This window comes from Vespa mandarinia, chromosome 7 (assembly GCF_050613455.1).
Source record: "Vespa mandarinia isolate Hongniang chromosome 7, ASM5061345v1, whole genome shotgun sequence".
Classification (NCBI taxonomy): domain Eukaryota; kingdom Metazoa; phylum Arthropoda; class Insecta; order Hymenoptera; family Vespidae; genus Vespa; species Vespa mandarinia.
Window position 1 is genome coordinate 8,006,960 of NC_140816.1, and position 25,381 is coordinate 8,032,340.

Here is a 25,381-nt window from a genome sequence, read left to right on the forward strand (position 1 = left end):
TCACCCTGGTCGTTCGTTCCCGTTAAATAGAGATCACAGTTGGAGTGATAAATCTTTCGAGGGTTTTTTTTCCCCGATCATGCTTTCCTTCGAGAAAAATATTCGAAAATTTATCGTGTTCTAAGTAAGTAAGTAAAGAAATAAGTAAGTAAGTAAGTAAGTAAGTAAGTAAATTTTATATTTCATCATGTTTAAAAGATCATTCAACTGATCGTCGATTAGATAAATGAAAGGAGAAAAAGCGAGAAAGAAAGGAAAAAAAGAAAGAAAGAAAGAAAAGAAAAACATTTCTGTTCGGCCTTTTTTAAGAACGAACAAAGAAAAAGGGAAAACGCAAAAGTACATATATGCCTAAGTTGATGTGATTCGAGGCTATTCAATTACATTCTGAAAGGGAGATCGATACAATTAGGAAATGAGAAAAGAATTTAATGGAAGGGCCGGTACAATAAAAGGTACCAAACTCTCGAGGAATTCGTTAGAGGGCTGCTTTTCTCTAATACATATGTACACACACATACACACATACACGCACACATACATATGTATATATTTATATCTATATATATCTACGTGCATGGACTATCTCTTTTCATTTCTCTATCTCTTCTCTCCTTCTCTCTCTCTCTCTCTCTCTCTTTTTCTCCTGTTTCTTTTGCAGTTCAGTTCAAGCAGTTCAGCATCGCAGAACACGAAACGCGAAGGGCGGATCCTTTTTTTCCAGTGAAGCGACGGCCACTCGGCCGCAACGTTTTAAACGATGTCCGAAAGTTCGTTCCGTTTCTCCAGTTAGAAAAGCGTACTGCCTTCGTACGGGAGTGCATACATACGTGGCACACACAAAGATTGGGAAACGCCTTTTTCGATTACCCCGAGGGCCGCGAAACAAATCAACCGGGAGAGTAAGCGTCGATATTCAGCTGCATTTCCCACGAGGGGAATGCGAGCGATCGAGTTGGAGAAGTTTCTCTTTTTCTCTATCTTTCTTTTCTCTTGTTTTTTTTTCCTCTTCTACTTTTTCCCTTTCTTCTTCTTCTACTTCTACTTCTACTTCTTCTCCTTCTTCTTCTTCTTCTTCTTCTTTCTCCTCCTCTTTCTCTTCCTCTTCATTTTTTTCCCCTCCCATTCTTTTTCCTCTCTTCATTTACCTCTCTACCTTTTTATTTCTTTTCTACGTTCGTCTGGACAACGAACGCACGTCCGTAAACGCGGAAAAAGAAATTCCGCAGGGAAAAATACGAGAAACTCGACGCGTTTTTATCGATTGTTATCAAAATTTAATATACACATATATTATAATAATTTCTTTTGTTTGTTCGCTCATTGCTAGGATTAACAAACAAATGTTTATTCGAGTGAATTGTACAAAACAATAGTAAAAGATAAAAATGTTTATTTATAAGCCAGAGAGAGAGAGAGAGAGAGAGAGAGAGAGAGAGAGAGACAGATAGACATTTTACAATCGCAAACAATTTCAAATTCCAATCACTTTCGGAATTAACAAAGTTGCAGTAAAACAAAAACAAAAAGTAAAGAAAGAAAGAAAGAAAGAAAGAAAGAAAAAAAAAACGTGCATCAGAATCTATTCGAAAGTATTATCATTTGGAGAAACAAAGTAAAGTTCTGCGAACGTTTAATTTGTGCGAATATCGAACCGCGAAGTGCATATTTATGAGCAAGGGTTGAACAAATAGGAAGAATAAGAGGAAAAGTGGAGGGGTTGAATTTTATCAGTTACGACTGAGCGGACAGGAGGGAACGGTAGAGAAAGGTTAAGCTGTCGCTTGACGGACGAGGCTAATGAAAGCTTAGCCGTGTAATGCAATCTGACGGAAAGCAACTTAGACGTCTGACGTGATAGGTCAGTCGAGGCTAGTCTCGAGTTTGCTAGGAAGACAAGTGGATTACTCGCTCGTAGGAGTATGAGGAAGAAGAGAAGGAGAAAAAGGAGAAGAGAGGAGAGGAGAAGAGGAAAGAGAAAGAGAGAGGGAGAGAGAGAGAGAGGGTTTGAGAAGGTCGCTGGAGGGATGCCGGAGATGGCGGCCATATAACCGACGATCTTTGACTTTTCTTTTTTCCTTTCGTTATCCTTCTCTCCTTTTCTTCGTGTCTCTTTCTCTTTCTCTCTCTCTCTCTCTCTCTCTCTCTCTCTCTCTCTCTCTCTCTCTCTCTCTCTATCTCTCTTTTTCTCTCGCGTCAAGCTATCGTGCTGGGTATATTCTCTCCTTCGATATTCGACCACCCTTTCCATTCTCAACCCCCTACACTTCGTGTGACGTTTATCGTTATGGACATTTTATCTTCTCGCTTTTAGACATGTAATTCTTTTCTAGGAAGATATCAAAATCTTATTTACGGACGTGCATTTCTTAACTATCATTCTCGATTATTAAATTAGTCAATTTGATTTTTTTCCTCGAAAATTCTTTTCTTTCTTTTTCTTTTTTCTTTCTTTCTTATCCTTTTTTTTTGTCTTTTGTTTTAAATCAAACTTTCCATATGTTATATACTTTGAATCGTACGAATAGAATGTCCATGAAAAGAAGTAAAAAAAGAAATGGTCAATCATTGAAATATCTACAGTGGAGGTACAAACGAAGACGATTTGCCTAACGAACGGCGAACGAAGGGCGAACTAAACGATACGCTCTCTCCAAATGGAAAATGCAAATTGTTCGGACATTACGTTGGCCATACGTCGGCCCGTCGACGGATTTAATTGACCTACGTTATTTTGTCGACGAAACGTCAGACGGAATATACAATTTGACGAATCCACGAAATTTCCTAACGTTTACTTAAATATTTATTCCAGGAAGAACGTAACCTGAATATTATAAAAATCGTACCAAAATTCGTATTATTTTCGAGTTAATTTTCTCGTAAATTTATCGACAATATTTTTCTTTTTTTTTTTAGTCGATCTATAAATTTCTGATATTAAATTTATCGTCGCAGAGGATAAATATTATTTTATTCATTACGAGAACAGAGAGTTAATGTTAATGTTAATTTTTCTTTTTTTATGTTAATTAAATAAATATTTTTGTAACGTTAATTTTTTTCATTGTAATATAATAAATTATATGAAACCAAGAATAATTGTCATAAATTGTTACTCGTTTTCAACATCGTTATATATCATGTTCTTTTCCGATTGGAACAACGTCTATTACTACTACTTACTATACTTTTATTCTTTTTTCTTCTTTCCTTCTACCTTACCCAATAACAACAGAATGGCGACATAGGTGGTAGTTTCACAATGGCTTACGATATACCAAACGTTGCTTCCCGTTCCCGTGATATGTATATACACGCGGTTACTTAATTCCATTCGGCACGACACCGCGCACATTTTTCCGAGAAACGTTCAAACATCGCGATCGATATGTCATGGGCGAGAGAAACTCGTCGATTCCGTGCCACGAAGTCGTCCTTCTCCGTGCTCGTTCGTTACACGCATAGTTTTCAATTCGTAGCGACGAAAACCGTACTGATTGCTCGTTTTCGTAAATCTCGTAACGTAGAAATGTTTTATTTTATTTTCCGTTCGAAAAATTCCGAAACAAGCTCCGAATATAACGCTTGAATCGGTCTATGAAATTGTTTTTTCCGTTTTTCCCTTTTTTCTTTTTTTTTCTTTTTTTTCTTTTTTTTCTTTTTTTTCTTTTTTTTTTTTTTATTTGTTTTCCTTTTTTTATTTTACTTTATTTCATTTCATTTCATTTTATTTCATTTTATTTTATTTTATTTTATTTTATTTTATTTTATTTTATTTTTTATTCAAACTGTTGTCTCGTTTGCAATTTTATGATTTCGTGCATAACTGTGGAACCATATATCCGTTCACATATTTTCAATTTTGACTACTGGGTCTTCTTATCCTTTCTTTCATATTTTCTCTTCCCCGTCTTATACTCAGTTTTCCTCTCCTTCTGCCAATCGAGTTATGTATGTATGTATGTATGTATGTATGTATATATGCATGTATATATACCAAGAATCAATGCTCTCGCCCATGATGTCCGTTACGGCATTTCAATATAGGCATACCACAAGCGAGTCGAAATGCTCTGCCTACGATAAAATGCATTTTATTGCTTATCGCAAATACTCCACTTCGATTTCCTTCGTGACCTTCATTTTCTTCGACGTCCTCTCGAAATGAAAGTGGAGGAAGAACGTAGGAGAGAAGTTATGATCGTGAAAACATACATACATACGTACATCCCTTTATACTAATACGATTTTTTCGATTTGTCTCAAACGAGATATAGAAATAAAATGTTCTCGTTGTACGAGACACGACGATTAAGCATTAAAATAGGTCGGGGAAGTTAAAAGAGAGAGAGAGAGAGAGAGAAAGAGAGAGAGAAAAAGAAAAAAAAAAGAGAAGAAACATAAAAAGAAAAAGAGAAATATAAAACGAAACTGACAACAGGTCGGGGCGATATATCGGTTTGTGTGAGGTAGGAAGAAGGGCAGACAAGTTATAATTAGTTTTATCCGACTGTACAATAAGAATAGGTGGTCGTAATGAAAACGATAGGCCAACACGCGAGCTTCATGTAATAGCTAACCAAGTCTCCGTAGTATTACTAGCAGGAGCAGCAATAGCAGTAGCAGTAAAGTCTAGTAGTCACAGCAACACCAGCAGCAGCAGCAGCAGCAGCAGCAGCAGCAGCAGCAGCAGTATCAGCAGCAGCAGCCAGTCGGTCTGCACGATATTACTATTTGCACAAAATTACCTGGCCAAGATTGCCGTCCTTACGAGCACTCGAGTTTCGATCAGCCGCCATCATCGTCGTTTTCTACCCTCCTTGGTCTCAACCTCAGCCACGTCGTCGTCGTCGTCGTCGTCGTCGTCGTCGTCGTCGTCGTCGTCGTCGTCGCCGCCGCGGGTTTCGTATAATCGCGTGCGTGATTTCGCGAACAACGGCCAAGTTTAATTCTCGTGCTTTTCACTATTTTTTATTCTCTTCTTTTCTTTTCTTTTCTTTTCTTTTCTTTTTTTTTCTTGTTTCTTCTTTTCCTTTTTTTCTTTCTTTCTTTCTCTTTTTTTTTTTATCATCATTTTCTTTCTTCCACGTGCTACTTTCTCCTTTTACTTATTTACTTTTTTTCTCTTCTTTTTGTTTTAAAGTGTTCCTTAATTTTCTTAATCAAATATACACAAGACAACTATGATTGAAAAGAATAAAAGAGTATCATAGAGGAGAATAGAAAATTTCAAACTAAATTTGAAGGCTTAAACGAACACGTTATATATCATAATCGTACGAGCAGGCGTAACGGATACATAATTTTCTTAACTTTCGTGTAAAATTGGCTTCCGCTTAACGTCAAGGGAGATGATATTTTTGATATTATAAGAGAAAAGAGGATTCGAGTTATAAAGGCATCGCGTAATCTTTCGTAGAAGAGAATACGTATTCTGGGTCATAACTCGTTGGAGGCAACGCGTAGAATTGCTAGCTGAGAAAATGTAATAGAGGAAAAAGCTTTGTATGAAAAGTCTACACTGAGGGAGAGAGAGAGAGAGAGAGAGAAGAAAGTATTGGTCTTTTTTGTTTTATTTCTCTCTCTCTCTCTCTCTCTCTCTCTTTCTCTTTCACTTATTCACTCTTTCTCTCTTCTGAATCCCATCCATCATAAAATGAGAAAAGCGACGGATTGCCTTTTCTCGTATGAATATTCATAAGAGGAAACGAGAGAGATAGATGGATAGATAGATAGGTAGATAGAGAGAGAGAGAGAGAGAGAGAGAGAGAGATGGAAAGAGAGAGAGAGAGATTGAGAGTGAAAGGAGTAGGGGAAGGAGGTGGAGAAGGAAGAAAACAAAAGCATCGCGCGTATGAAGATCATCACGATGGCGGAAATTGTTTTCTCTTGGCTCGTTGTTTTCTGGATTAGCGAGGCTCTCGCTTCCTAATTCACGTTCTCCGTTCGACTTAACGCGCTGAGATACGAAGGAAATTAAAGCGGCGATGAACGGCCGGACGAAAACTATGTTTCACGCTGCCTGTTATCTTCCGGAGAAACTCGAGTGCACGATTATCTTTAAGCCCGGATTAATTAGCGTGCGTCGAACAACGTAGAATAACGATGAGAAATCATTCATAAATTTTTATTGAATGAAATTAATGAAATATATCAATGGATAATAATAATCTTTGAACTTTTATTCGTTCTCTAACAAATATTTTTATTTGATTATCATTCTATTTTTTCTTTTTTTTTTTTTTTGTTTTTCTTTTTACTTTTATTTATATACACGCGTACATACAGTAAAGTTAATATTATTTAATATACAATAATAAAAATATTGTCTATGTCTCGCTGATAAATATGGAATAATTTAAAACGATCAAATTACGTGGTTCATCCGCTATAAATAATTTTTTACTCTTTCCCAACTCCTGTCCGGTATCATTCAACTTCACACTCGATCTCTCTCTCTCTCTCTCTCTCTCTCTCACTCTCTCTTTTCCTTTCTATTTCTGATCCATTTTCTTCGTTCTAATTTTCCGCTAATTTTCACGGCGAGGACGATACTGGCATAAAATCGACGTTCGAGATAGAAGCCGCTTAATCGGTTTAACCGCAAGAGAAATACGGCTATTTTCGGTCCACGGCCGGCGATACGTTCGCGAGCGTGCCTTCGATGGTTTATTACATTTTCTATCTGAAATATGCCATCTTTATTACGTTATCGTGGGTTGTGCCAAGTGCGTGCTACGAGTCAGTTTACGCGAAGCAGATTCCGTCCCTCGATATCCATTTATAAAGGCAATAATTAGCAGTTCTCCTTTTCAATTTTAATAGAACGCTAATCAGGCCGAGTTATGGTAAGAGAAAAAGATGGTGATAGTGGTGGAGAAGGAGGGTTGGTTGGTTACCTCTTTTCCAGTCCTTCTGGGACAGCCTCAATGGCGAGACCATTATCGACATTACTGACGTTCTTACGGTAATGTATTTTGTAAATAGACCAGCCTTTCGAACTGTCACATTTTATACTGATGGTCAAAGTGATATTACTCCGAACATATCGATTAGTCGATTCTTACGTTTCTATTCTATTTCGGATAAGAAGGAGAGAGAGAGAGAGAGAGAGAGAGAGAGAGAGAGAGATAAATATATTTCGTAGTTTTTAATAATAATATTAAATTTCTATTACGGAGAATATTTTGCAAGAAATTATGGAAAGTTCGTTCTTCTTACTTCGTTAATATTCAGAAGAGATTTAACGGTTATACTGTGCTACGTTTTTATATTCCGTAGAAACCGAAAGGGGGAATATTTAATATATTGTATTATTGCCAGCCGCCAGCAGTGTCTCTCCCCGCTCGATTCAATATTTTATTGAAACGTATATCGCAATATGGCGAAGGGTTGGCACACGCGTTTTAGGTATACGTTCAGACCCACAAAATTTAGACGTCTATCAGTTAGGGGAAAGATTTTATAAGAGTTTATTTTACGTAATTCAGCTCGTATGATTTGATTAACGGCATTTATGTCATAACAGACACGTCATTTTTCTTCGATCGTTATATTATAAATAATTTTTTTAAAAGGTACAATGTAATCATTAAAAAAAAAAAAAAAAAAAAAAACAAAAAAAAACAAAGAAACAAAAAAGAAAATATTCTATTGTTTTTTTTTTTTTTTTTTTTTTTTTTTTTCTTACCAAATTGTTATCGCTCATTTACGTGAAATTTAACATTTGAAATATATCCATGGGAAAGGTAATGGTAATATAGATTTTAAAATTCCTTGCCGTACCGAAGATAAATCGACCTCGTCTACGGTGATTCCGCTTCGTACGACTACCATGAATTTTCCTACCCATTGCTGGGACACATACGCACACTCATATAAACGCGTGCCTAACGACGAGACGCATCCTCGTGACTGGAAATGTCGAAACGGCAGTATGCTAAAAAATGCTGACACCGAGTCGACAATCTCCCCCTTTTTATCTCTTATACTTCTTTTATTTTCTTCGTTCCTTCTTTTTTTTTTTCTTTTTTTTTTAGTGAGATGATCCCGTGTAAGATACAAGTAAGAAATGAGATAGGGAAGTAGAAGGGTGTCATAAAATAAATATCAAAATTATTAAAAATAAGCGCTTTAGAAAAGTAGATTCATTTTCAATCGTCTCAACATTTTTTTTTTTTTTTTTTTTTTTATTGATTTAACATGTTTTCATCGTTTCAATGATTTACACATTTTATTAAGTATCAAAACAAGAATTAATATTTCATTATCTTTCGAGACTTAATATTAACGAATTTTTCAATTAACGTCAGTGATTAACTTTGATAATTTAATCTTATTAAATAATTCAATTTATCACTATATGTATAGATTAGTATGTACATAATTCGATCCAAAAAATATTCCAGATTTAATATCACGACAATTTATTCGTCGTTTAACACGAGCTTCAGCTTCAAAAATAAAAACGAAAGCATAAAAACGACGTAGATCGTTCTCGAGCGTGAACTAGCGTCAAAATCTCTGCTACATCCGCGAGGTAGATGAAAAATTTCGCCAGGCGTCGGCGGATTTACATCGCGCAACGGAGCGATATAATTTATATCTCGTGTATTTCTGGAACGTCGTTACACCGCTACAACGACTACAACGACTACAACAACGACGACGACGACGACGACGACGACTAGAACGACGACGACTAGGACGACGACGACTAGGACGACGACGACTAGGACGACGACGTCGTCGTCATCGTCGTCGGCTCGTCATATTCCTGGATGTTCAAGCACGGTAATACATTTGCGACAATGTACATAATTCCTCGCTCGTTAGTGTAATGAACTTCACGTTAAATGGTTCTACAAATGCGAGACATTATGTTTGCAGAATAATTGTACTACCACCTACCACCCGAACCATTTCACCTCACCCCGCTTCAGTCCTTGTTCAACGGCAAACCCAACTCGTTCTAACGCCCGTTGTCGACGTGACAATCGATATTGTCTGTTCTGGAAAGGCTCGATGGCTCGTATTAGAGCAGGAAGAGTTAATAGCGAACACTCGTATATTATATCGCCGTGGCTACGTAATAATAATGAGGCCGTGAGAGCGTCATGGCGCCGGGAACGCGACTCCCATTCAACGTACGGTACGAGTACCCAAATTTTATGCGAATCGTAATTATCGTAATTGTAATTCCGTGGCCGCGTTCCCTGAAGCACCACCGAGCAGCAGTAGCGTCGGCTTGTGTCGCGGCTAGCCCGCGGATGGCTTCAAGCCCGAAAAATGAGAGAGTAGTTTGAGGTTTCAAAAGGGGTATGAAGGGGGTTAGGTAGATACTGATGTTCCTGGCGGGGAGGTTTAGCTGTAATGTCCGGGAGAACGAAAGTCCTTCCTCGAATAATTTACGCTCTCGGAAATGCCAACTGGATGTTCTACTTTTCTGTCGACCTTTTTACGGATGTGCGCGGTATTATTTAAAATTCATTTTTCTTTATTCTCTTTTTTCTTTCCCTTCTTTTCTTCTTTTTAACTTACATTTAATTATACTTTCTTTTTCTTTTTTTTTTTTTTATATCACCGTGATAAGTTCTTTATATCATTTTCTCGAGGATTTAAATAGAAATAGAGAGATCGATGTCTTATCATAGACTAAGAAAAAGATACGAAAGAGAAGGAAAAAGAGAGAGAGAGAGAAAAAAGAGAACGTAAGGGGTGAGAACAGGGTTTAAAGGTGGGGCTTCCAAATGGGAGGGTAAGTCGTGTCCGTGTCGTACGTGGGGCAATAAGAAGACGTTATACGAGAGGACATTTAGGAAACGGTATTTCCCTTCTCGATTCCTACCAACCACGTTTCCGAAAGAGTACCAACACCAGCATAGTCATCACTATAGTATCACTAGCATCATACTAACCATCAGCTTGGATCACGCGATTCTTTCCCTCATCTTTCCCTCTCTCTCTCCCTCTCTCTCTCTCTCTCTCTCTCTCTCTTTCTCTCTTTCCTACAATTGTATAGCTTCCTTTCCGGAAGACGATCACGACGAGGAAAACACGAGGTTGCGAGTCGGAGAGGATATGCCAGTGGGCTATGAGAGCCAAAAATGAAGCAGTAAAGGCGCGAATACGACGCGACAGCATTTGTCCTTTACGATCGGAATTCTTTGCAAGGGTGGTAGGAGCGATTTTGTGCGCTTCAAGATAAAATGAAACAAATAGGAAGTGAGAAGGAAAGATAGATAAAGAGAAATACTTGTTTTCTTTTTTATTTTAAAGATATTACCGACGATCAATTTAGTTGAAAACTTCTTTGTTCGCTATTGATCGTTGACGGAAGAAATTAGAAAGAATAATAATAAAAATAGAACAAAAAGAAAAAAAAAGAAGAAAAATAAATAAATAGAAATAAAAATAAAAGAAATTCGATTGATAATAATCAACATGCTAAACTTTACGTAATTTTTAATATCATGGTTGGATTGAATTTTATGAGAGCAATACCAATTAATATTCTTGGCAGGTATGGGGAAAATTCTTCGTTGCGAGGGGAGAGAGAAAACGTGTAGGAAGAAAAGATCGGTGTGTTGAAACAGTGCCAGGTATTTGGTATCAGGTCAGTGGGTAGGCCGATGGTCGCTCGGATTTCTCTCTTCACTATTACTATCCAACAGCACAGGGATAGATATTTGATGCTTTAGAAACTATTGTTGGTGCTTCGAAAATCGAAGAAGCGAATATAACACTAGGACAATTTCAATATCTCACCGTTTCCTTTTTGCCAAATCTGATACCGTCCGATTGCGGTTTTCAATTTCTCCCGCAGATAGGACGACCCTTCCGATATTTTACAATCCGTACGGGTGTGTATTGCAAAAAGGAACGCATTTCGAATGAAAACGTGTGTCTACGCTTTTCGATATTATATCCATTGTTATTATCTCGTATATAGGTATCTTGTTTCACGAAGAAAAAGAGAGGACGTCGAAATCTTTTTGCAATAAAATAAAACGCGGAACAACGCAATGGCAAAGTTTGCAACAGTGTTTGACAAAGAGGTTATCAAAACGTCACCGTCGAAAAGCAAAACTTTATTTTCCTTTTCGACGCGATTTTTGTTAGGATATTTTTCTTTTTGAACGATATCACATTCGATATTCGATTTTACAACTAAAGTTTGAACTCTGGCTGGAGTGAAGTTCGTCTTTTTCCTTTTTTCTTCCTTTTTTTTCTTCCTCCCTTTTTTCCTCATCTTTTTATGCTCTGTTCTCTCTCTCTCTCTCACTCACTCACTCTGTGTCTGTCTGTCTTTCTCGATCTTTTTTCTACATGACAAAACGCACGTGAGATCGCATTGCCGTGACAGGCGTTTTCATGCCTTTCATATTACTATCTATCTGTGTAGATACAGTGACCACCCTCATAAAAAGAACGACCACGCAAACCGGAGAATCGTAAAAATCGAACGTAAAATATTTGAACGCTACTACGCAACCTTCGAGTACACGCTTACAATCCCTCTCGCGTAGAATTTTATTTCAATGAGATGATCGAACTAAGATCGTATAACGGCCGATCGGTTTACCTGTCGCTATTAAGAAAAAAAAAAAGAGAAAAAGAAAAAAGAAAAAAAAAAGAAAAAGACAGAAAGAAAGAAAAAAAGAAAAAGAGAAACTAATGACAATCGTATTAAGTTGAGAAAAATTGTTGTTAAGGGTTGAGAAACGAATGAGTCTTCGATGCACCCGGCCGTAACTGTCACTCTAGCGATGAATGACTCGCTCAGCTCGTCATTATTCATTCATCGAATGAAAAAATAATGGCTGTATCCCTGAGCTAGTAGATATTTCAAGAAGGTTCGTGTTAAAGTCAAAACGGAATGGCTGAAGGGTAGACTCCCCCGAGACGACATTCCGTGTGGATCGAGAACCCTCACGAAAATTTCCTCTACTTTAGCATGATACCATCCCTCTCTGAAGCTTCGCGTGTGGTTCGCATTTACCGAAAGAAAACAGGAAACGTAACGCACCCCAAAGTGGAATGACCGGATGAATTTAAGGGTGACAGATAGAATCAGGTTGGTATTTTCGGAAATCGCGATAAATAATGTATTATATTTCTGTAACAATATTGGAATAAACATAACATTATATATATACATATATATATATATATATATATATATATGTGTGTGTGTGTATGAGTATGCCTGCGTATAACTTTGATATTTCATCATATTTATATAATGTTCTCGATTTAATTTTTTTATAACAATTAAATATGATATCTAACTTATATAATAACGAACGAATTCATATATTTTCTAGTTGGATCAAAATTATTTCGAATGCTTTTATAATAATTTTGAATGTCATTCTCTCTCTCTCTCTCTCTCTATTTCTTTAGACGTTGACGTTTATCGATTACAATCCAGAAATGAATTTAATTTAAGAACCGCCGAATGATCTCAAAATATTCATGGTTGATACGACTTTAACGTTAAATAATGTAGCATTGTCGGCTCTTCATCCACACAACTAGGGAGATTAAAACGTGCATAAATTGCATTTCGATAATATGGAATTAACTCTATCTCTTCACCACATTTATCACTGCACCGTGCTGATAGAGGCTGCCGATCAAACCAGACTCAACGTACAATGAGAGCATCATCGCGATCGATGTCACTGTCGCCAGTTTTATATACGCTCTAACTCTTAATAATATCATCGGATGTTTGCATTCCATGACCCTATCCGTGGATACAGCTGTGAGTACGATAACGCGTATCAGCCCGATTCATTGTCCGGATAGGCCGTGAAAATTCTGGGGAAAGCTTTCGAGGTAACTGCGATGACGTATCAAAGATACCGATGAGATCGAATATTTTGATATTTTTTAATTTTATAAACCAATAAGCGATGAGATTAATTTTTGTGAATAAAGAAAAATCGATTTTTTAATCATACGTAAGAGTGAATTTTTAATTAAAAGAAAGAAGAGATAATGGAATTATTTTTTAAATTAACTTATGTATATATATATATATATATATATATATATATATATATCTAGCTTTTTCTATATATATTTTTATTTATATGTGTGTGTATGTGTGTGTGTGTGTGTGTACGCATGTAGGTATATAATTGATTTTTTTTTTTTTTAAATAAGTAGACCAATTTCAGTTAATCTAATTTCCTATTCCTAGGAAGCACGGCTCGTTCTTTACGACGTTATCTCCGGTCGCACGGTTTTTCGCATTACAACGTTTAGAGTAGCTTAATCTTGCGGGTAAACGTCTTTTCTACAAACGTAACTCGAACCTTGCACAAGACATTAGGTTGTAGCCCGTAGTAATAAAATCTCCATTTCCCGTAGGACGGAGTCAAGTCGAGCATGCATATTTAACGTTGAAATGCCACACCGAAGACACGACTTCTCTTTTCTCTTTCTATATCACTTTATTCTTATTTCATTCTTTGTATTTCCCAACAGAAATGTTTCTCTTTGTAAATACTTATGAGATGGGAGGAAAAATATTTTTTTCTTTTTTTTTTTTTTTTTTTTTTCTTTTTTTGTTAGTTTATTTTCTTTTTTTTTCATTTCCTTTATAATAATATCAACAAATTCTAACAAGAATTAAAAAGAATTCGTTATATATCTACGCATATATATATATATATATATATATATATATATAATTTTACAAAAATCTAACTTTGAAAGGGTCATGAAATAAGGTCACGAAGAAAAAGAAGCAGAAGGTGTAAAAAAAAGTCTGAAGTAAGAAGAGATGCGATTTTACTAACACGTAAATTCAACGTCTCTCTCTTTTTCTCTCTCTCTCTCTCTCTCTCTTTTTCTCTCGCTCTTAGGTAGTTGCTTGCAACATCATGCGTTACATATGTAACAAGAGTTTGTCCGTAAGGTGCGCATTTCACTTATGGTTCGACATAAAACTCCAACAACACCTAGTCTTTCTATTTTTTACTACTTCCGTTGTTTCTCTACTCTTATCCTTCTCCCCTTCCGTTACCGTTCGCGATATGAAAAGGTATATAACAACAACAACTAAATGGTCATAATCCGTTAGATACTTTTATATCCTTCCTTTATTATCCGACGTATGAATTTGTTAAAAAAAGTAAGATTACAAAAAAAAAAAAAAAAAAAAAAAGAGAAAAAAAATCAAACAAACAAATAAACAAGCAAAAGGAAAAGGAAAAGGAAAATTGTTATTTCGCTGTTCGAGGAATTTCATTTATAAAATTTACTGTTGAAATTAAACTCTATGAATTAGATAAAAGAATAGAAACAATTTAATCTCCGTCTCTTTTTCTCTTCTCTCTCTCTCTTTCTTTGATCTTTACGGTTTCTTATTTTATGACATTTTACGATCACGTAATTTCATACTGATATCTATCTGTATATATATAATATATAATATAATAATATATATATATATATATATATATATATGTCCATATCATAATTTATCTTTTAGATATCATTTTTACTCCCCTTTGATAGAAATATCGAATTACTCTCATCATCGTGCCAGGCGTAAAAGCTTTTATGCGATATATCCAACGTGAAATTTTATATACTATGTATAGAATGGATGATGGACAAAAATGCACTTCTCCGTTGACCCGAGCACGTTCTTTTTAACTTTTCGCTAAGCTCTCTTAATTTCATTTGAAATGTCGTGTATTAGTATCGATCCTTTTTACAATTTATCGATTAATCGAATTTTTCTTGTATTCTCTATTTTTCCCATCGCCATCATTACTTTCGCTTTACGTTGCTTTTTATTTTATCGAAAGATATGAAAATTTATAATGAAAAGTTATTTATCTTCAGTAAGAAAAATAAGATGTTCGAAGTAACTATGGTATAATACATCTCGGCTTTACAGATTAATGCTCACGTTACGTGATATTACGTCAGAACAATTCGGTCGTTGAAACACATATCGTAAATCCAACATAACGACCAACCTCCTTGGTACTTGCTCCAGACAAACTGATATTTATAACATGTACTATCAGAAAAGAACTATTCTGTTATATTTTCTTCTTTCTGTTTATTAAACTCGTTTCTTCATATCTCAGATACTGTTGCACTCTTCTCCTCCTAAAATTATAAATATTATAATAAGAAGAAAAAAAAAAAGTATATATATATATATATAAATATATATATGTATATAATGATTGCGATTAAAAAAAAAAAAAAAAATAGAGATGATCGTATAATCGTTTTAAAAAAAATTATTTCGATCATAAAAATTCCAAAAGACTGATTAATGAATTTAGATAGATTGAATTAGATCTGTAATAAGTATTAAATAATAACAATCAATAACAGCTTTATGAATATAAATTCATTAGGTATATGTAGCCTAGTAATTTTCTCTGATAAACATCTTCAAAGACGAGTACGTTCACTTGAATCAATAATGAAGTGGAAAGTAGTTAAACTTCGTTACTTCAACAGATCAAAGCGAAGATCATTAATATATTCCATCTGCAATTTGAATTAAAGAAAATACATGTTCACTAAAAATTAATTACACATTTTTGAACTTTATGTCTTTAAATATATATGTATATATATATATATATAAAATGTTCTTTTTTATTTTATCGAAAGAAAAGGGTAAGAAAAAAAAAAGAGAAAAATGAAATGCTTAAAAATAAAAATTCTCTAATAGAAAATTTGACGTCTTATAAGATTATTACACGCATGAAATTGACACATAAAGATTATTGTTTGTTCAAGTAAAAAGTGAACATCGTTGATTTACTATAGGAAGCTTATAAGGCACAAAGCATACGACAGATTTGATAGATGTGGTCGAAAAACGTCAAAGGTTAATCGTCGTCTATCCTATACATCTACGTGAACACACACATAGATATTCTTTCTTGTGGCAAGCATCACCACGTTAAATTCCCTTTTGTATTCACGAACATTGTTAATTTACTTCTCAAACGAAGCCACGAAAATGAAAAATTTACAAGAGTATATCCTTCGTGTTCTACGAGAAAGTGAAAAGGGCTAAGGGTTAAGAGAGTACTGAACCTTTGAAATTCATAAGCATGAGAGAAAACCCGTTGGAAATTTTCAATGACTCGCCTTTTAATAAATCCTACGAGAATTTAGGGAAAGTTAATTGAATTTTCGTCGGTGGTTGTTTCTTCTGTCGATTAATTATACCCGTAAAAATGATTATTAATTTCTTTTGAAGTATATCAAATTTAATTCACTTGCATAATTTATCATATATAAATATATTTATATATACAAGACAATCATTATTCTTTTATGTATTTAGAAAATGTTACGTTAAGTAGTTTTACGTACAAATAGAAATCCATTATGCACCAACGAATAAAGCAGCTGTAACCTGTCACATGACCGATTTTTTTTTTGGGACTTTTTAATGCGACAAAGAAGGAAAAGTGTAACTGAAATTTATCACCCGCGAACAGCGAGTTATCACCTGGCAAGCACTTTTTACCGAGCGGTTACGGTCAGTAAGGGAAATAAAAAAAAAAGAAAGAAAAAAGGAGGGAAAGAAAGAAAATAAAAAAAAAGAAGAAAAGAAAAGGAAAGAAAGGAGAAGAAAAAAAAATGAAATAGACAGACAGAGAGACAGACAGACAGAAAAAGAGAGAAAGCGAAAAGGAACGCGTTAATGGCACAAACTTGCGGCTGGCGGAGTTCAAAAATAGAAAAGAAAGTGTGCAACCGTTTGGTCCGAAAGCTTGAAAACGAAACGAGGATAGAGAGCTTTGCTCGAGACAAAGATTAAAGAGAGAGAGAGAGAGAGAGAGAGAGAGAGAGAAAGAGAGAGATAGAATGAAAGAAGGGAGAAAGAAAAAGACGATGAGAAAGGAAAAAAAAAATAATAAGAAAAGGAAAAAGAAGATGAACGTACTTACTTTAGGTAACCCGTGTGCCGTTGTAACAATCGCGAGAAGATAAAAGAGAGAACAAGAAAACACAGGAATGATGCTTCGTGAAGGGTTGCGAGAGATTGGCGAGTCAATGAGATAGACAGAGAGAGAGAGAGAGAGAGAAAGAGAAAGATATACATACATACATACATACATACATACATACATACATACATACATACATACATACATACATACATACATACATACATACATATATATATATATATATATATATATATATATGTATATAAAAAGAAAGGTAAAAGCAATGGTGGTTTCGGAGAAAGTGGCCTTTTCCTTAGTCAGAGCCGGCCATTCGAAGAAGGAAGCTACGTAGGAGGAGATGAGCTTTCAGGTCCCTCGTAACCGTCTAATTATCCAGCAGATACTCTTTCTGACCCGTACTTAACGACCCTCTCGGCAAACTTTTTAATTACTTACTCCCTCGTACCGTTCTCTTCTCAGTAGATACGTATAGTAAGGGAAAGCCGTGTTTTCTCGATCCACCATCTTCGTTCATACCTTTATCTTTTCTTCTACTTCTTATTCTTCTTTTTCTTCTGCTTCTACTTTTCCCTTTCCCTTCGACTTTCTACTTCCCTTCTTCATCCCTTCGAATCTCACTCCCAAGGGACTACTCTAATTCGCGGTGAATATTTAGCCGACTCCTGAAATTAGTTGATCACGTGATATTCCCTATGTTTCTATTATTCCCTTTTCGTTTGTTTTGTTAAATATTTCAATCGAGTCTTATAACTAATTACGATGTTTGCATTATAATTTGTAAAATAAATAAGAGTGAAATGATGTTATTATTATTTTACAAGTTGACACTTCTTCTTTATAGATGATAAATAGAAAGAAATAAATAAAAGGAATGTGTGATAATAAAAAGAAAATAATGAAATTTTGAATAGACAATAATCCTTGGACTTGTATCATCCCGTTAATGTTCGCGACAGGGACTCGTAACCACCCTCGAAATGATATAGCAATTAACAAAGATAAAGATAGATGAGAGGGTGGTACCAAGCTCAGGGATAATAGGGACGCATTCCTACCTTTCCCTTTCGATTCTATCGTCATTCCACGAATATCGTAACTTTTGAGGGATGGTAAACACCGGTAGAAACGACATCCTTGGCTCGTTCTCGAAATACCATTACAGTTTCGACCCGTATTATTTCTCTCTTCTCTCTCTCTCTCTCTCTCTCTTTCTCTATTTCTCTCTTAGAAGCCTGATTCTGAAGGTTCCACTTCAGCCAGGTCTCCGTCGACTGGTAGCAAGCGAAGAACACAACGATGGCTTATATTACAGTCCATAGTGGTAATCCTAGCTGGCGTGCACTTAAAGCAGCCTTGGCCCTGGCAACCCTCCACTTTCTCAAACGTTCTAGCATCCCTTTAGCAAAGTATTCCTGATAGTATTACTTCTTACTGGACTATCTCTCTCAGTCACTCTTAGCTTCGAACGTAAGTGGATTTTGTTGGTGGCCGATGTCCCTGGTATTCTGATCCTTTCAACGAGAGCCGATTTAAGACTCGATTATATGAAGTAAAAGAAAATTCCTGAAGAAAGTGGTATAGAAAGTGCGTAACTTCTAATGTTCCCGACTGTCTCCTGAGATTCTATGTCTCGGCGAATTATTTTCATATAGTTACCTAAGTAGATTGTTATCGATTCGTGAGAGAGAGAGAGAGAGAGAGAAATAGCACGAGATAATGTAAGGAGTATTCGATGAGTATTCGTCTTATAATGATAGATAAAGAAACAAAGGAAAAATGAAAAAAGAATATACGTAAAGGAATTTCGATCAAAACAAGAAAAAAAGAAAAAAAAAAGAAAATGAAATAATTCGAGGATCTATATAAACGAAAAAAAAAGAAATGAGAAAGATCGAACGAGAGATCATTGTGTATCTTGCGCGCCATGTTATAGATCCATCCAAAGTACCAAGAAATAGTTTCGAAGTAAGAAATCTTCTCGAATTCCAAAGAAAGCAAGTATATTCCTGCGAATCGAAGACGACTGTATCAGCTCCTATTTCCCTTCTTAACCTTTTCTCTTCCTTACCTCCTTTCTTTCAAGAACTATCGAAGAAATCGTCTGTACGCGCCGAGTAAAACGATCTATCTCGTTGAAGATAGAGAATAAAAGAAAGTCGAAGGTGGTACACACTATTTCAGACGGCATCAAGGAGGAAAAGTCGCGATCTTCCATGTGACCACGAATCCTATCTTCTCTCTTCTCTCTCTCTCTCTCTCTCTCTCTCTCTCTCTCTTACTCACACACTTCTCCTCTTTTTCTCTTTTCGAGTTCTCGAGTACTCGCGAGAATTTCGTGCAAGTGGATCCCGTGGGCAAGGACTGAAAAGAAACTGCTGGCCGATTCGAAGAAAACTGATAGGCAGAAAGTTAAAAAGAGAAAGAGACGAAAGACTTTTGGATAGAACGAAAGAGAAGAACAAAAGCTATGAAAGAGACAAGGAACTGAAAGAAACCACGAAAACGAGTATGTGTGTGTATGTATATATATATATATATATATATATATATATATATGTGTGTGTATGAGAGAAAAAGAGAGAGATAGATGATTGGTTCGAAAGTGAGAAAATGAGAAAGATGCTGAGACAGGATCAAGTGAAAGATAGAGATAGATAGATACAGAGAGAGAGAGAGAGAGAGAGAGAGATACTGGCAAATTGGATTACGGCTTCCTCTCTGTTCTCCAAGCTCTCCTCTTATCGTTCACTTAGAGAGGACCCTTTCTCCTCACTCCATCTCTCTTTCTGGCCAGACTCGCTTGCTCTCTTCGTCTCCCGTAAAATTAATATCCGAAGATGAAAGAAGTAACGTCGTTCCTATGGACCATGCCGCCACCACTAACCTCTCACTCTCTCTCTCTCTCTCTCTCTCTCTCTCTCTCTTTCTCTCGCTTTCTCTCTTTATTTTTCATCGCTTTTTTTCTTTCTATCATCCTTCTCATTTCTTTCTTCTCTCCATCTCTTTTTCTCACGAATCACCCTTCCTAGTATATTTGCATAATATGGAATAAATCGTCGAATTTCGACGGCGAAACCGACATCCGTGGTTTGTTCGTCCATGAGCCGAGGAAGGTTCGTTAGTAGGGTGGTACTCGGGTCGATTCAAAAGTTAAACTCGAGAAACTAGTGGATGAGTATCGGTAAAAGTAAGTTTTTGCAAGACTCCAAATTATTCTTCGATAATGCACTGAAAAGTGTTAATGAAAGAAAAGAAATATTTAAATAGGTATAAGTGAAAAAGTACATGATTTGATTTAATAGAGAAAAAAAAAAGAAACAAGAAAAAAGAAACAAGAAAAAAAACATTGAAATTTTTAAAGATGATTAATCTTTATAATCGATATTTCCAAGTAAGATTAATAATGAAATTGGAAATGTTTCATGCTTTTTTATTAAAAGTACAAATAGTTTTTCGACATTTCTATTAATTCTAAAAAAAAAAAAAGCAAAATATTATCGTTCTTTTACAGATGGGTGTAGGAACAAACAAGAAATTTCGTATTTCGAAAACTCGATCGGTAGGATAGACGAAACTCTGGCGAACTTCGTTATCCCGTAAATTGCTTAATTTTCTGGGAGCCGCTGAAAGCCCGCGGTTATTTATCGGGAATATACAATACCTATATACATATATATATATATATATATATATATATATATATGTATATAGGTACACCACGTTTGTTTTCTGACCATCCGCGAAAAACATGTCGTTTTTTTTCCCTCTCTCTCTCTCTCTCTCTTTCTCTTTTCCTAAATACGAAGAACGATTAATTTTCGGTTGAAATTGTCTGCTAATTGGCGAGTCGATTCATTTCGACTAATTTGAAAATAATTTTAGATAATCAGAGTAATTATTATTAATGCATTTGTTCGTCTTTAGTATACGTTCAGTTATAATAATTGACCGATAAAAATTTGATTGTTTTCTTTTATAGTGATTCTCAGTGGTCGTTTATCGACGAACGTGGTAAAATAAATAATTGTAAGTCTAGACGAAGTTACCACATAAATATACATATATAACAACGCGTGTAATAACAAATCAATAGAAAGATCTTTATTTAAATGACTTTTGGTGTACAATAATATCGATTGTCTTTATAATTGATCTCCTCTATTAGCAAGAAAATTTATTTCGTCATCAATATCGATAATCGATAGTATCATAGAATAGATATATCATTTATAGTTAGTTATTATTATTTCAAAGGTTATTAGATTTTTTTCTTTCTTTTCTTTTCTTTCTTTTTTCTATTTTTATTTCACAGGACAGAACGAATTATAAACAGTTTGGTGAACAAATTCTGTAAGAAAGAGAAGAAAAATAGAAAAAAGAAAAAAAAAGAAATAAAAACGAAAAAAGAAACAAATTACAAAAATTACGAAGAGAGATAAATGAGTAAATAAATAAATAAAAAAAAAATTTCATTTATCCTATCGAATGTTCCAGGCAAAATAACGTGGATCGTTGAAAAATTATTCTACGTTTTTCCAACGCGAAAAGCTACGATAACTTAAGGAATAGGGGTTGGGTAAGGGGTTGGGTAAGGGGTTGAGTAAGGGGTTGGTAGACTTCGACGCGTGCAACGAACTCGAAAATCGAACGATCCTCGCGAGGCTCGGTCGCGAAAACGACGAGGAAAGAGGGAACGCCAGAAGTAGAAGAAGAAATAGGAGAAAAAGAAGAAGAAGAAGATGAAGAAGAAGAACAAGAAGAAGAACAAGAAGAAGTTGGTAACGATCCTGAGAAGAGTTGAAAAGTCGAAAAGTCAAAAACAGAGTTCGTTGATTTCAAAGAGGAAGATGAAGAAGAAGAAGAAGAAGAAGAAGAAAGGATACCACGCGTTGGAACGAAGTACGTCACGATTATAAACTTCGTGAAAAAAAAAGAAAAAAAAAAATGGACGAAAAGAAGCTAAAGGAAATGAAAAATGTGAGGTATACTTAACTATAACATTTTTCATCGAAAAACTTTATATCTTTTTATATTTAACATTTAATGGGAAACGAAGTTAGATAGAAAAAGAAGAAGAAGAAAAAAAAGGAAGGAAAGAAAGAAAAAAAGAAAAAAAAAGAAGAAAAAGCAAAAGACAAAGAAGAAAAAAGAGAAAAAGAAAAGGGGAGGGGGGAGGCGGGCTTGATAAGAAAAAGGAGAGAAGAGATAAGATAAAAAAGTTGTATAAAGAGAAGAGACAAACGAACGATTTCTCTGTAGATTTCTTCTTTCTAACTCTCTTCCTACTTTTTTTATGAAATCAATTGGAAAAGTTCGATTTCTCCTCGTTTAGATCCGGCGGTGTGTCCCACAGCGTACTCCTTTGGTTCGAAGTAACGATAGATCAGAGAACGTTTCCCTGAAAAAGGCTGAAAGTTTTCTAGGCGTTGCAACAACCAATAGCAGCAACGAAAAGCGACGAGAGAGTGAAAGAGTGAGTGAGTGAGTGAGTGAGTTAGAAAGAGAGAGAGAGAGGGAGAGAGAGAGAGAGAGAAAGAGAGAGAGAGGAAGAAAATAAATTCCTCTTCGTCCTTTTCCTCGCTCTTTCCTTATTTTCTTCTTTCTTCGAATCGAAAGAGAAGCAAAGACTTTCGGGAAAATCAACGAAATAACCCGAAGGCTACGTGATCGTCCAGTTTCCAAAGTTTCCTTTCCAGTTCGACTCGCTTTTTACCGTTTCCGTTCGAAAAAGATGTTAACTGATTGGACGAAATCGCGTTGACGATCGTTATTAAGTTTCGAAGAAACAACGAGATCCTTTTTCATTTAGGTATACGTTCCTCGAGAAAAATATCTCGAAGAATTTCTTCTAATATCATAGGAGGATACTAATATTATCTATACGTTTATTCGATTTGCGATATTGAGTAATATGCGTAGAATCGTATTTACGTAATATCGAATTTCCATTCGACTTCACGCCAACTATACCTTTCGAAAGATAATATTCGAAGCTGACATGGTGAATATTTCTATTAAATATTTTCACGTTCGGTTTTACAATTTTCATTTCAAATGATCCAAAAGATTCGTATTAATTCTATATCTCCGCTGTCGATTTTATCCTTTATTAAATAAACATTATCGCAGAAAAGGAAGTTATCATATTTCAACGTTATACTTGTCTCTTTTCCAAAATCATATAATATGCAACGCAACCAAATTCACATAACAAAATTACTTTTCGTAATAAATCAATCTTAATAATTTGATCCGACTAAAGTTGATGAAAAAAAAAAAAAGAAAAAAAAAACAAGACGGCTCATAAATTATTCCATCGTGATAATTAATTCGAATCGAGGAATGAAGATTTTAAAAGGGTTCAAATAGGACGAAAATCGACGCCAGTAGTCTAGATGGAACTTGTGTAAATGGCGATGCGAATAAAACCGCTTTAGGATTGTTTTGCAGTTGCCAAGGTAACTAAATTTTCGTCGTTTTGCACTTGCTCTCAAGGTAACTAAATTTTGGTCGTTAGTGGTCGAGAGCTGGTAACGATGCGGGCAAACCGGCGGAAACTACACCGGGAATACTTCGAAATCATACTCTTACACAGAACGTTAAGTATACCAAAATGGTGAGCACACTGCAGAAAGTGATTTCTTATTCGTTTTTTAAATGTATTTTAAACAATGGCAGTCTATAAAAAAAATATCTATCTATATATATATATAAATACAAATTACACATACACGTATATATATATATATATATATATATAATAAATCTTGTATGTTTTTCATTTATCAATTTGAAGTAGTTAAAACGAATGAAAGACGAATTATAGAATGGTAGGCACGTTATGTGGGTACCATGAAGTCAATAAAACTATTTCCAGTAGCAATCATCTTTCTCTCTCTCTCTCTCTCTCTCTCTCTCAATTTCTCCCCCTCCTCTCTCTCTCTGTCTCTCTCTCACACACTCTCTTATACGAGAACGTTTACTCGGCCACTCGCGGTGAATGTTGCTAACTTTGCGGTTAAGCGGGTAGAAACCTCGTCAAAGTGCTTTCCATCGTTACATCGTACCTTTTAACGAGATCGGAACTACTTTTCGTGCTTCGGTTGTCTCGAATTCGAAGGATGTAGATCAAAACTTGTACTATTGTTTTCAATTTTATTAGGATAAAAATACAAATTCATTATCCTCATAGTCGTATCGATTAATATCAAAAAAAAAAAAAAAAAAAAAAACAAAATTCCGAGTTCAAAGAATATAAAACTCCTCGGTATTCTTGATGGTATGGAAAATTTAAAAGAAAAAAAAAGAAAAAAAAAAAAAAGAATAAAAAAAGGAAAAGTAACAGAAGGAAAGAGTAGAAGAAGATGAGGAAAAAAATATTTTGATTGGACATTTCTTTGATGTAAGGTATACGAAGAAAAGGGCCGATCTTTTACAAGTGTTGCAAAATGTTTTTCTAAGTGGATAGATTGAAAATAATAAATAGGAAAAGAAAGGATAGCGAACAGTAGTACAACGACTTGTTTTGTCAGACGTTGGGGAAAAGTTCACAAATCACGGAAAAGCGATGGACGTTGCTGCGGTACGGTTCATCGAGAAAATCGTTTGGGAAAAGGGTGATGGTAGCACTATGTCTGGCAAACCGACCACCCTGACGGACTTTCACGAAAAGAGAATCGAAGGGGACAAACCGTGTTGCGGTTGAAGTAAGCGTGGGAAGGAAGTCCTGCAGGAGTACGTTCGACTATCGGAACACGGAAAAGAGTCTGAGAGACTAACGAAATTGTTTTATCGATCTCTCCGTCCTTCTCTATTTTTCTCCGTTTCTATCTTTCTTTCTGTCTTTTTTTATAAAGTGACCCTTCGATCACCTCGTCGGATTAAAAGAACGACGGACGCCTGACTTAAGTCGAAACTTTTTTTTATTTTCTTTTTTCTCAATTTCTTTTTTTCTTCAATTTGAAATGTCTATTTGCGTTTAGAGAATTAACAAATGATTCGTAAAAATAGATAAGCAAATGTATTCAAAGTAAAATTTCCGTTTAGCTTTTATCGAAGATTTCAAATTAGGATAGAATTAGATCTATCGACGAGTCTTATTTTATTCTTCGTAATAAATCTTTCACGATCTTCTGTCTTTTTTAACACTTCCATTATTAATAATATTTCGATGTCATTCAATATCACATTTCTTCTTTTTCTCTCGACGATAATGAATTATTACGTTCTCTAATAGATGCTTCACCTTTTTCTTTTTCTTTTTTCTTTTCATTTTTTCTTTTATTTTTTTTTTTTTTTTTTCTTTTTTTTTTACTTCGATGCGATTATCTTTCGATTTTATCGATGAGCACTAAGTCTCTTTGGATTCATTTAATTTTCATTTGCATTTAGATTTATGTTTA